This window comes from Rhincodon typus, chromosome 4 (genome assembly GCF_021869965.1).
Source record: "Rhincodon typus isolate 14 chromosome 4, sRhiTyp1.1, whole genome shotgun sequence".
Classification (NCBI taxonomy): domain Eukaryota; kingdom Metazoa; phylum Chordata; class Chondrichthyes; order Orectolobiformes; family Rhincodontidae; genus Rhincodon; species Rhincodon typus.
The window spans coordinates 107566711-107576665 of NC_063335.1; the positions used below are offsets into that span (position 1 = coordinate 107566711).

At 41.3% G+C, this 9955-nt stretch overlaps 1 protein-coding gene across 1 annotated transcript in view; it reads left to right on the plus strand.

Moving 5' to 3' along the window:
- The first annotated feature begins 79 nt into the window (after nt 1-79).
- Nucleotides 80-9955, plus strand: part of ralbp1 (ralA binding protein 1) — a 37768-nt gene continuing 27892 nt past the window's right edge. The window contains exon 1 of the mRNA XM_020514848.2: nt 80-231. The gene's annotated coding sequence lies outside the window, so the exon portion shown is untranslated. The remainder of the gene's footprint in view (nt 232-9955) is intronic.

Below are 9955 nucleotides of genomic sequence, written 5' to 3' on the forward strand. Positions count from 1 at the left end.
CGGAGCTCGCACACTGGCGCCTGCGCACCATCGCCGAGCCGGAGACCGCACACTGGCGCCTGCGCACCATCGCCGAGCCGGAGCCCGCACACTGACGCCTGCGCAGTGTCGCCGAGCCCTGTGGGCCCCTCCTCTCCCGTCCAGCAGCTGTAGGCCCGCGGCTGGTGGCGGCTTGCTATGTCGCCAAGGATCAGAGCTGCGATTCCTGGATCGGGGCTGCTGTAAGATGAGGTAAAGGTGCAGGATTTATCCCTCATGGAGGACGGTATTTTTTTCAAATATTAAAGTCTAGAGGTGATGTGAACGGAAGGAGCGAAGATCGTGGACTAGGCCTCACTGGCATCACCGGCCTTGATTTGGAAGGAAAACCGTGGCCGGGAGGGAGCAGAAGACCTTGTTGACATAGGATGACTTACCCCGGGGCGCTCTTACCCGTACTCCCTCCCCCACTCCCCAGGAGAGAGGCATCCCGATCCTATGCAGTTCCCCGGAGCGCTAGCGATACTACTCTGTGGTCCGGGGCGCATTTGTTCCCCTCCCTAGCACCGTGTTATTAATTTCCAGATTAAAACCCCTTCCTGTAGAGTCCTTCGCCTTATAGCACTCACTATGGCTATCAGCTGCAATCTGGATCCTTTTCTTTACATTTGATGCAACCTTTCCTCCTCCTATCTTCCACCCTGGATACTAAACCAGATTGTTCTTAAAGTAGTCGGGGTGGGTGAAGAGTTTAAATGCACGGTCTTTTTTTAACAAATAACCAAACAGAATCCTTGCAATTTACTTCACTTGCACCCTGCTGCCGGCTGTTTCACTCGTCTATTTACTTCATAAATAAAAAGTCGGTTACTCGATACAGTGTTTTGCAGTTGTGTGTGATGCAAGGGGCTGATTTGGGATTCTTGTGATCTGTTTTTCCTGCTACAAATGTAGCTGAAAAATATCTCGTCTTTCCACAGCAGTAAAGAATGAATGAATGACTGACTTGGGGAGGAACGCATTGTTGGTAGAAAAAGAACCTGTTTGACAGTTTCACTGAATGTATAGTAAACTTATCTGAAATGTCACTACTGATTATTACCACTGCAGTTGGGTATTGTCAAGTTGGAGTTTGGGGTTAGGATCTTGCAGTCAATGTTGAGAGAGAGTGCCTTGAAATTTATCATGTTTGGGATCTGAGATGGTATTAGTGTTCTGTTGTGTATAGTTAATTTCTAAAAGTGAAATGAGCGGCTAAAACTATGGCAGAGTGAGCTCAACCCTAACTAGTTTCACTTAAGATGAGCCTCGACCAGTCTCTGAACCATTTTTGAATTATGTTTTGCTAATGTCCTCAGCACTTCAGTATTTGTTACTTTTTCTATTCAGCTAATCTTTTCCAATCACCTTGATTTTTAATGATATATGAAATATGCTTTAGACAAAAATTGTTTTGTTGTGTGTGATGTTATGATGTGTGCAACAGGCAGTATTTTGGAATCTGCTGTGCTAAAGCACTTTAATATTATCGCAAGCTGCTACCAGTTAGTTCCTCTGAAGAGTCCGATTCACTTGAAATGTTAACTCTGCTTTCTCACATAGATACTGTTGTCTTGGATTCTCCAGCATCTGCAGTTCCTACTACCACTGTCAGACCTGCTGAGTTTCACCAGTAAATTCAGTTTTTGTACCATTGATTCCTAACCTGGCTGATTTCTGAAACAAACAGAAAATGTCAGAGAAACTCAGCAGGTCTGACAGCATTTGTTGAGAGAGAAACAGAGCTAACATTTTGAGCTGGTATGCCATCAGTATTTGGATAATTTTTGATCTTGATTGGAAGAGTGAGCAACATCCCTTCACTCTCTCTGGTCTGCCCTTTCCAAAACCACCACCTCATTTCTATGCTTCCCCACTGTTAGGTCTTCCAAAACCAAGCCAATTTATAAGTGTACACAGCGATACTCAGCCATGTAAACCTCTCTCCATTGTCTCTAAATTGTCATTGCTTATCTAACATCCAATATTGGATGAGCAGGAATGTTTTTCAATTACTTGGTAAGAAGATTTAAGTACAGGAGACAGATGCACTTGTGGCCCCAACTGTTCACAATATTTATCATTGATTTGGAGGTGTGGACCAAATGTGATATTTCCAAATTTGCAGACGAAACAAAGTTAAGTGGGAATATGTGTTATGAGGAAGATGTAAAACAGCTTCAAGAGGACTTTCACAGTGAATGGTCAAGAACATGGCAAATGAACGATAATGTGGAAAAATGTGAGGTTATCCAGTTTGGTAGGGAAACCAGCTGTGCAGAATTTAAAAGGTAAGTATTTGGAAAGTGTGGATGTAGAAAGGTTCACCAGATTTATTCTCGGGATTGTGGAACTGTCCTATGAAGGGAAATTGAGAAACAGCCTGTATTCTCTAATTTCAAAAAGGGAGATTTGAAATTTGTAACGTAGCTAAAGGGATAGACAGTGTCAGTGCAGCTAAGGTGTTTCCCTGGTTGGAGAATCCAGAGTCAGATGGCACAATTTAAAAATAAAGGGGATGCCACTTAGGTCCAAGATGAAATTTTTTTAACTCAATGTTGTTGAATTACAGCAGTACATACTGCTGCCATTGTGTGTCAGTGGTGAAAGGATTGAGTATTGAAGATGTTGGATCTGGTGCCAATCGAACAGAATGCTGTCTGCTGAATCAAGGATTCTAACTCTTGCTTTCAAATCTATCCATGGCTTGGTCTGTCTTCCTATCTAATCCTATCTAATCTTCCTGTCCTAAAACCTAACTGTACTTCGTTCTAATTTAAATCACTTGAACATTGATGACTGGGCTTCAGTCTGCCTAGGTTTTAAGTTCTGGAATTCCCATTCCAAACCTGTTTGGCTCTCTACCTTATTTTCTTTTTAAACCTATGTGTTTGACCAAGCCTTTGGCTATTTGCCTTAATAGCTCCCTGCATGGCTTAGGTGTCATGGTTTGTTTTAGAATGTCTATTGGATGCATGTTGAGATGTTTTATTCAGTGAAAGATGCTGTGTAAGTTCACTTTAACAAAAAGTTCCTGGGATGGGGGCATCTTTGGCTAGGTCAGCATTTATTGCCTAGGAACTGACTGGCTTGCTGGACCAATTTAGAGAGTAGTTAAGAGTCAATCATATTGCTGTCGGTCTGGAGTCACACGTTGGTTAGATCAGGAACAAAAACAGAAGTTGCTGGAAAAGCTCAGCAGGTCTGGCAGCATCTGTGAAGAAAAAGTCAGAGTTAACATTTCAGTTTTTTCTTCATAACTGCTGCTGAGCTTTTCCAGCAACTTCTGTTTTTGTTCCTGATTTACAGCATCCGCAGTTCTTTTGGATTTTTCTTTTGGTTAGTACAGGAGAATTTATTCCCTAAAGAGCATTATTGAACCAGATAGGCTTTTATGGCTGTCGCCATTGGTTACATGATTGCCGTTAGGCTAGCTTTTTTAATTCCCAGAGTTTGGCTGAACTCTCATTTTGCTATCTTCCATTGTGGGATTTAAACCTATGTGTCCAGGACTTTAGGGCCCGGGGTTGTGAAATCCTAGCCCAGTGACGTTACCGGTACTCCATTACCTCCCCTTCTTGAGCTCTCTTTCCTTCATTGCCGGTTGGTCTTTTTTAAAAAGAATTTGCAAAGGGTAGTTTGTATTTGCATTTCAAGAGTAAAGATAGAGTGACCTGCCCATGCTGAAATACAGCGCAGGATTTAAGTAATGAACCTTGCATCAACCTGGAGCTAGGAATTGAACTTCAGTTACATTGTAGTTATTTGAAGGCCAACTTTTACTGGAGATAAATTTTGCCTCTTGTTTTATGAATGGTCATTTTTACACTGAGGTCAGGATTGCTGAATAAATTGGATTATAATCTGAGTTGTCCTCAAATGAAGCCTGACATGGACTAGAAGTTTTCATGGCTCAATAAACTGGCACGTTGAATAGTGGGATGTCAAGTAGGCTGGCATTGGCACTATAGACCCAGTAGGTTTTGTCCAACTTGGTCAGCACTGGTTACTGCTTACATTTGTCCTAGTTCCTTGCATTATGGTCAGTTGGGAATGATGGTAGGTTGAATTGTGGGGTATTTTTGGGAAGAATTGAGTAACAGTCAAATACTGGTTTAGAAACCACAGAGGCCTGATGTGTTTAGACTTTGGGCTGTCTTTGAGCTGACTGCATGAATAAATATTGCAGTATTGGTCAAGTGACGTCTCATTTCCTCAAACTTTCTCTTTGTTGTGATGAGATTCTAAACTTTGTCTCCTGGAGGAAAATTGTTTTTAATTCATTCATGGGAAGAGGGTGTCGCTGGCTAGGCAGCATTTATTGCCCATCCCAAATTGTCCAGAAGGCAGTTAAGAGTCAACCACTTTGCTGTGGGTCTGGAGTCACATGTAGGTCAGACCAGGTAAGGGTGGCAGTTTCCTTCCCTAAAGGACATTAGTGAACCAGACGGATTTCTCCAGCAATAGGCAATGGATTCATTGTCATCATTAGACTATTAATTCCAGATTTTTATTGAATTCAGATTCCACCATCTGCTATGGCAGGATTCGAACCCGTGTCCCGGAACATTATCTGAGTTTCTGGATTAACAGACTAGTGATAATACCACTAGGCTATCGCCTACCCTAGAATTGATGTGAATCTAATTTTTGCAAATGGAAACAACAGAAAAGTCTTGATTAGGTGTTTGTATTTCAGAACTGGCAAGGCAAGATAAACGAGCCCAGATGGATGATGCACGGCTGTCCTGTGTCTTTCAGGAGACCCTGTGCTGTTCAGGTGGAGGATCCAGTGAGTCCTCACTTTGCCTGGGTAAATGCTTTCGGGGCTCTAAAATCAGTAGGAGTGTACTGAAGGTGACAAACGATGAGTTGATGGATTTGTTGTATGCAGGGTATAGTTGTATTTGGGAATGGGATCAGACCATAAATCCCTCCACTGTTCAATGAGATTGTGGTGAATAAGCAACCTAATTCATTATAACTACCTTTGCCGCATATCTCTTAATACTTTTGCCTATTTTGAATACTTTGTTCAAATCTCCCCTTAATCTTCCAAGTTCCTCCTAAATGCAACCTAGTTTATTTAATCTCTTTTTGTAGCTTAACATTCTGGTAAGCCCATGCTATATTTTTTCCAAGACTCGCCCTCAAGCAAGACTAAGGGACTGTTTGAACCTTTTGAAGGGCTGTGCTCAAGTATGCTGTCTGATGGGAAGCACTAGCCTGAATCAATGTCAGAATGTTCTCACAAAATGTCCCCAGTAAACTATGACTCTTGTTAACAATTAAACTACATTATAAGCAAAGTGAGGTCACTGTATCACCCAGAATATAATCTGTATTAGGTAGCGGGTGCACAAATGCACAAATTACAAAATTGCAATGCAGGTCAGTAAGACTAACAAAATCAAACCAAGTGCTAGGGTTTGCTCCTAAAGGGATAGGAAAGAAAAGTAGAAAAACTTTGCAGAGCCTGCATCAAACCTTGGTTAGGTCACGAACAGAGTACTGTACTGTTTTCAATTTTGGTCATCATATTTTAAAAAGAATGTTAAGGCAGTGCAGTGGCTATAGCAAAGATTTACAAGGATAATGCCAGAATTGAAATATACATATCAAGAATGGGAGAACTGGTCAGGTGTCTTTCTCTTGAAAAAGAGAAGGGCGACCTAATTTATAATTATGAAATGTTTTAATATCCTGGACATGATGAATCTACTTGTGGGTTAGAGCAAAACCAGAAGTCACCGTTATGAGATACTCTCAAAGAAGTAGGAAATTCATAGAAAACCTCTTTATTCAGAGAGAGATACAAAGTTGTTACTGAAGAAAGTGGTTGAAGCAAACCCTATTGGTGCATTTAAGGGGAACTTGTATAAGCATAAAGAGAAGGGAACAGAGACTTATACTGACAGATAAGAAACTGTGGGAGGATGCCCAAGGGGAACATGAATACTAGCAGGCTAGTTGGTCCAAATGGCTTGTTTCTGCACAATACATTCTATGGAGTACATGACAATTTTTCTAGATATAGAACTATAACTTGCTTCATGTTTGAAGTTGCAAACATTACTGCAAAAGAGGTATTGGTAAACATTATGTCCTGTTTGGAAAATAAGCTAGTCTGCTAGGATAAAGAGTGCTGTTGAATACTTTGTTGGAGAAAGGTCCCTATGATGTAATGTTAACTCCCAAGGAGATCATCCACTTGGTATGATTATTGTTTTGCTGGTGCTAATCTATTCCAGAAGAGTGTTGGGAGGAATTAGCCTATGGAATAATCCATAGAAGGACTGCTCAAAGTTTGCCATTTGGATTTATATTGTCTCAATGCTTTGTACCCTCTAGTTTGTAAGTAGCTAGTAATTCTAAACTTAGAATAGTATATACTGTATATATAATTCTGTAGACCTGGATGACCTTGTGCATCAGCAACTGAAGATAAGCATGCAGGTGCAGCACGCGGTCAAGAAAGCAAATAATAGGTTGGCCTTCATAGAGAGAGGATTTGACTATGGGAATAGGGATGTCTTGCTGTAGTTATGCAGCACTTTGGTGTGACTATACCTGGAATATTATGTGCAGTTTTGGTCTCCTTTTCTGAAGAAGGACATTCATGCTACAGATGGATTGTAGCAAAAGTTTACCAGACAGATTTCTGGAATTGCAGGGCTGATTAGTGGGGAGAGATTGAATTGGTTATGATTACATTTACTGGAGTTCAGAAGAATTGGGGTAATCTCATAGAAATGTATAAAATTCTAACAGGACTAGACAGAGAAGATTTGGAAAGGATATTCTCCATGACGGCAGAGTCCAGATCCATGGATTCTAACAGTATGGGGTAAACCATTTGGAGTAAAATGTGGAGAAATTTCTTCACTCAGAGTGGTGAGCTTGTGGAATTTACAACCACAGAAGGCAGTTGAGGCCAAAACATTGTATGATTTCGAGAAGGAGTTATACAGTTATACAGCATGGAAACAGACCCTTTGGTGCAACTCATTCATGCCGACCAAGTTTCCCAAACTAGACTACTCTTACTTGCCTGCATTTGGCCCATATCCCTCTAACCCTTTCCTGTTCATGTACCTGTCCAAATGTCTTTGAAATGTTGTGACTGTACCTACATCTGTAACTAGGAATACTGCGGTGAGTAACTCACCTCCTGACTCCTCAAAGCTTCACCGCCATCTATAAGGCTCAAGTCAGGAGTGTGATGGAATACTCCCCACTTGCCTGGATGAGTGCAGTCCCAACCACACTCAAGCTTAACACTGTCCAGGACAAAGCAGCCTGCTTGATTGGCCCCTACGTCCACCACTGATGCTCAGTAGCAGCAGTGTGTACTATCTACAAGATGCACTGCAGAAATTCACCAAAGATCCTCAGACAGCACCTTCCAAACCCGCGACCACTTCCATCTAGAAGGTTAAGGGAACACCACCTCCAAGTTACTCACCATCGTGACTTGGAAATATGTCGCCGTTCCTTCACTGTCGCTGGGTCAAAATCCTGGAATTCCCTCCCTAATAGCATTGTGGTCAACCCACAGCAGGAGGACTGCAGCGGTTCAAGAAGGCAGCTCACCAAACCTTCTTAAGGGCAGTTAGGGATGTGCAAGAGATGCTGACCAGCCACCGATGCCCACATCCCACAAAATAAACTTCTGGTAATTCATTCCAAATATGAACCACCCTCTATGTGAAAAAGTTTCCCCTGAGGTCCCTTTCTAAATCTTTCTCATCTCATCTTGAAAATATGCCCTCTAGTTTTGAACTCCCCTACCCAAGTGAAAAGACCTTTGCTGTTCACCTTATCTATGCCCCTCATGATTTCAAAAGCTTCTGTAAGATCACCCTTCAACCTCCAGTGAAAAAAGACCCAGCCTATCCAGCCTTTCCTTATAACGCAAACCTTCCAGTCTTGACAACATCCTTGTAATCTCTTCTAAACCCTCTCCAATTTAATAATATCCTTTCTATAGCAGAGCGACCAGTACTGTGCACAGTACTCCAAAAGTGGCCTCATCCATGTCGTGTACAACTTCAGTATGATGTCCCAACTCCTAAATTTGGTTGTAGTACTTGGGGCTAAAGGGATCAAAGGATCTGGGGGAAAGTGGGAACAGACCATTGAGTTGGATGATCAGTCATGATCATACTGAATGGTGTAGCAGGCTGAAAGGGCCAAATGGCATTCTCCCACTCCTATTGTTTGTTTCTATGATTCCACGCAAAAAGTGTCAGCTATGGCTTACAAGGCAGCACTGTTGTCTGAGTCAGCAGTTTGCAATTTCAACTCCCACTCTGGAGACTTGAGTACAATTTTTTTTTCTCAGCTGATACTACAATGGAGTGCTGAGAGAGCAAAGAGACTGGGGCTTGTTTCTTTAGAAAAGAAGACTGAGCAGTCACATGATAGATGTCTAGAACAGAAGCTTTAAAGGGCCTGTCTCTGTTCTATAGTATGTAACAGTGCAGTTTTTAGTATTTAATTACAAACTGGGAGAAAGAGAAATTGATTAAAACAACTGTATTTTTTTAATGGTTAGCAAGTTCTTTTGAGTTAATTATGAACATGAGAACAGGAGTAGGCCATTCAACCCCTGAAGCCTGTTCCAGCATTACAGTAGAACTGCAGCCAATCTGTATCCTTGGTTCTATGTTCGTTATAAACCCTAGTCCTGGTATTGATCTCAATTTTGAAATTCAGTTGACCTTCTGGTAACAGTTTATTGTTTGAGGAAGTGAATTACAGACTTTTGATTATTTAAGAAAAGTGTTTCCTGTCATCATTCCTGAACAGCTTAGCATTTAAAAAATTTTTTAATGGTCATTTCCTTTTATTGTGGACTCCTATACCAAAGAAGATAGTTTATTTGCACTGCTCTTACAATTCCTTTAATCAACTTAAAACCTCAATAATATCAACTCTAAATCCCTGATACTCTACGAGCATGTGCTAAATCTATGGGCTTACCACATAATCTTAACCCTTTGAGTATTTATATCCACCCAGTAGGAGCAAACAGTTGCCTGCAATGATATCATTAACCTTTGTGGCTAAAAATCAGTCCTATTTCACAGTGATTTCATCCAAATCATCATCATTGAGCAGTCATTATAATTTTCAAGCTTCGAAATGAGGTCACGTTGCGAAAATATTTGGGAAGTGCTGATATGAATCCTTTACCCTTTGAGGCTGAACAGGAATGTTGTCATTTTTCCTCTCTAAGATGAACTTCTAATCTGTGCCAGTAGTGAGATTGCTTGTTTCCATTTCTGACGTTGCTTGACTGTATCCCTACCGAATGCCTTTATTACTTCTAGATTGGACTATTCTTGCACATGCCCATGTTTCATCTTGAGACCATCCAAAGCACTGGTGCCTTTGTCCAAACTTGCACCAAGTTATGTTCACAAATCAACTCTACTTATTAATCTACATTGACTGTCAATCTGGTCAAGGTCGTCCTTACTTCTCATTTGTTTTCACATTCCTCCATTGCCTTGTCCAACTTTACCTCTTACACTACAATCTTCTGAGTTGTACAAGATGATCAGAGGATTAGATAGGGTGGACAGTGGGAGCCTTTTTCCTCAGATGGTGATGGCTAGCATGAGGGGACATAGCTTTAAATTGAGGGGTGATAGATATAGGACTGATGTCAGAGGTAGGTTCTTTACTCAGAGTAGTAAGGGCGTGGAATGCCCTGCCTGCAAAAGTAGTAGACTCGCCAACTTTAAGGGCATTTAAATGGTCATTGGATAAACATATGGATGATAATGGAATAGTTTAGGTTAGATGGGCTTCAGATTGGTTTCACAGGTCGGCGCAACATTGAGGGACGAAGGGCCTGTACTGCGCTGTTATGTTCTATGTTCTATGTTCTATGTTCTATGTTCTATGTTCTATGTTCTATGTTCTATGT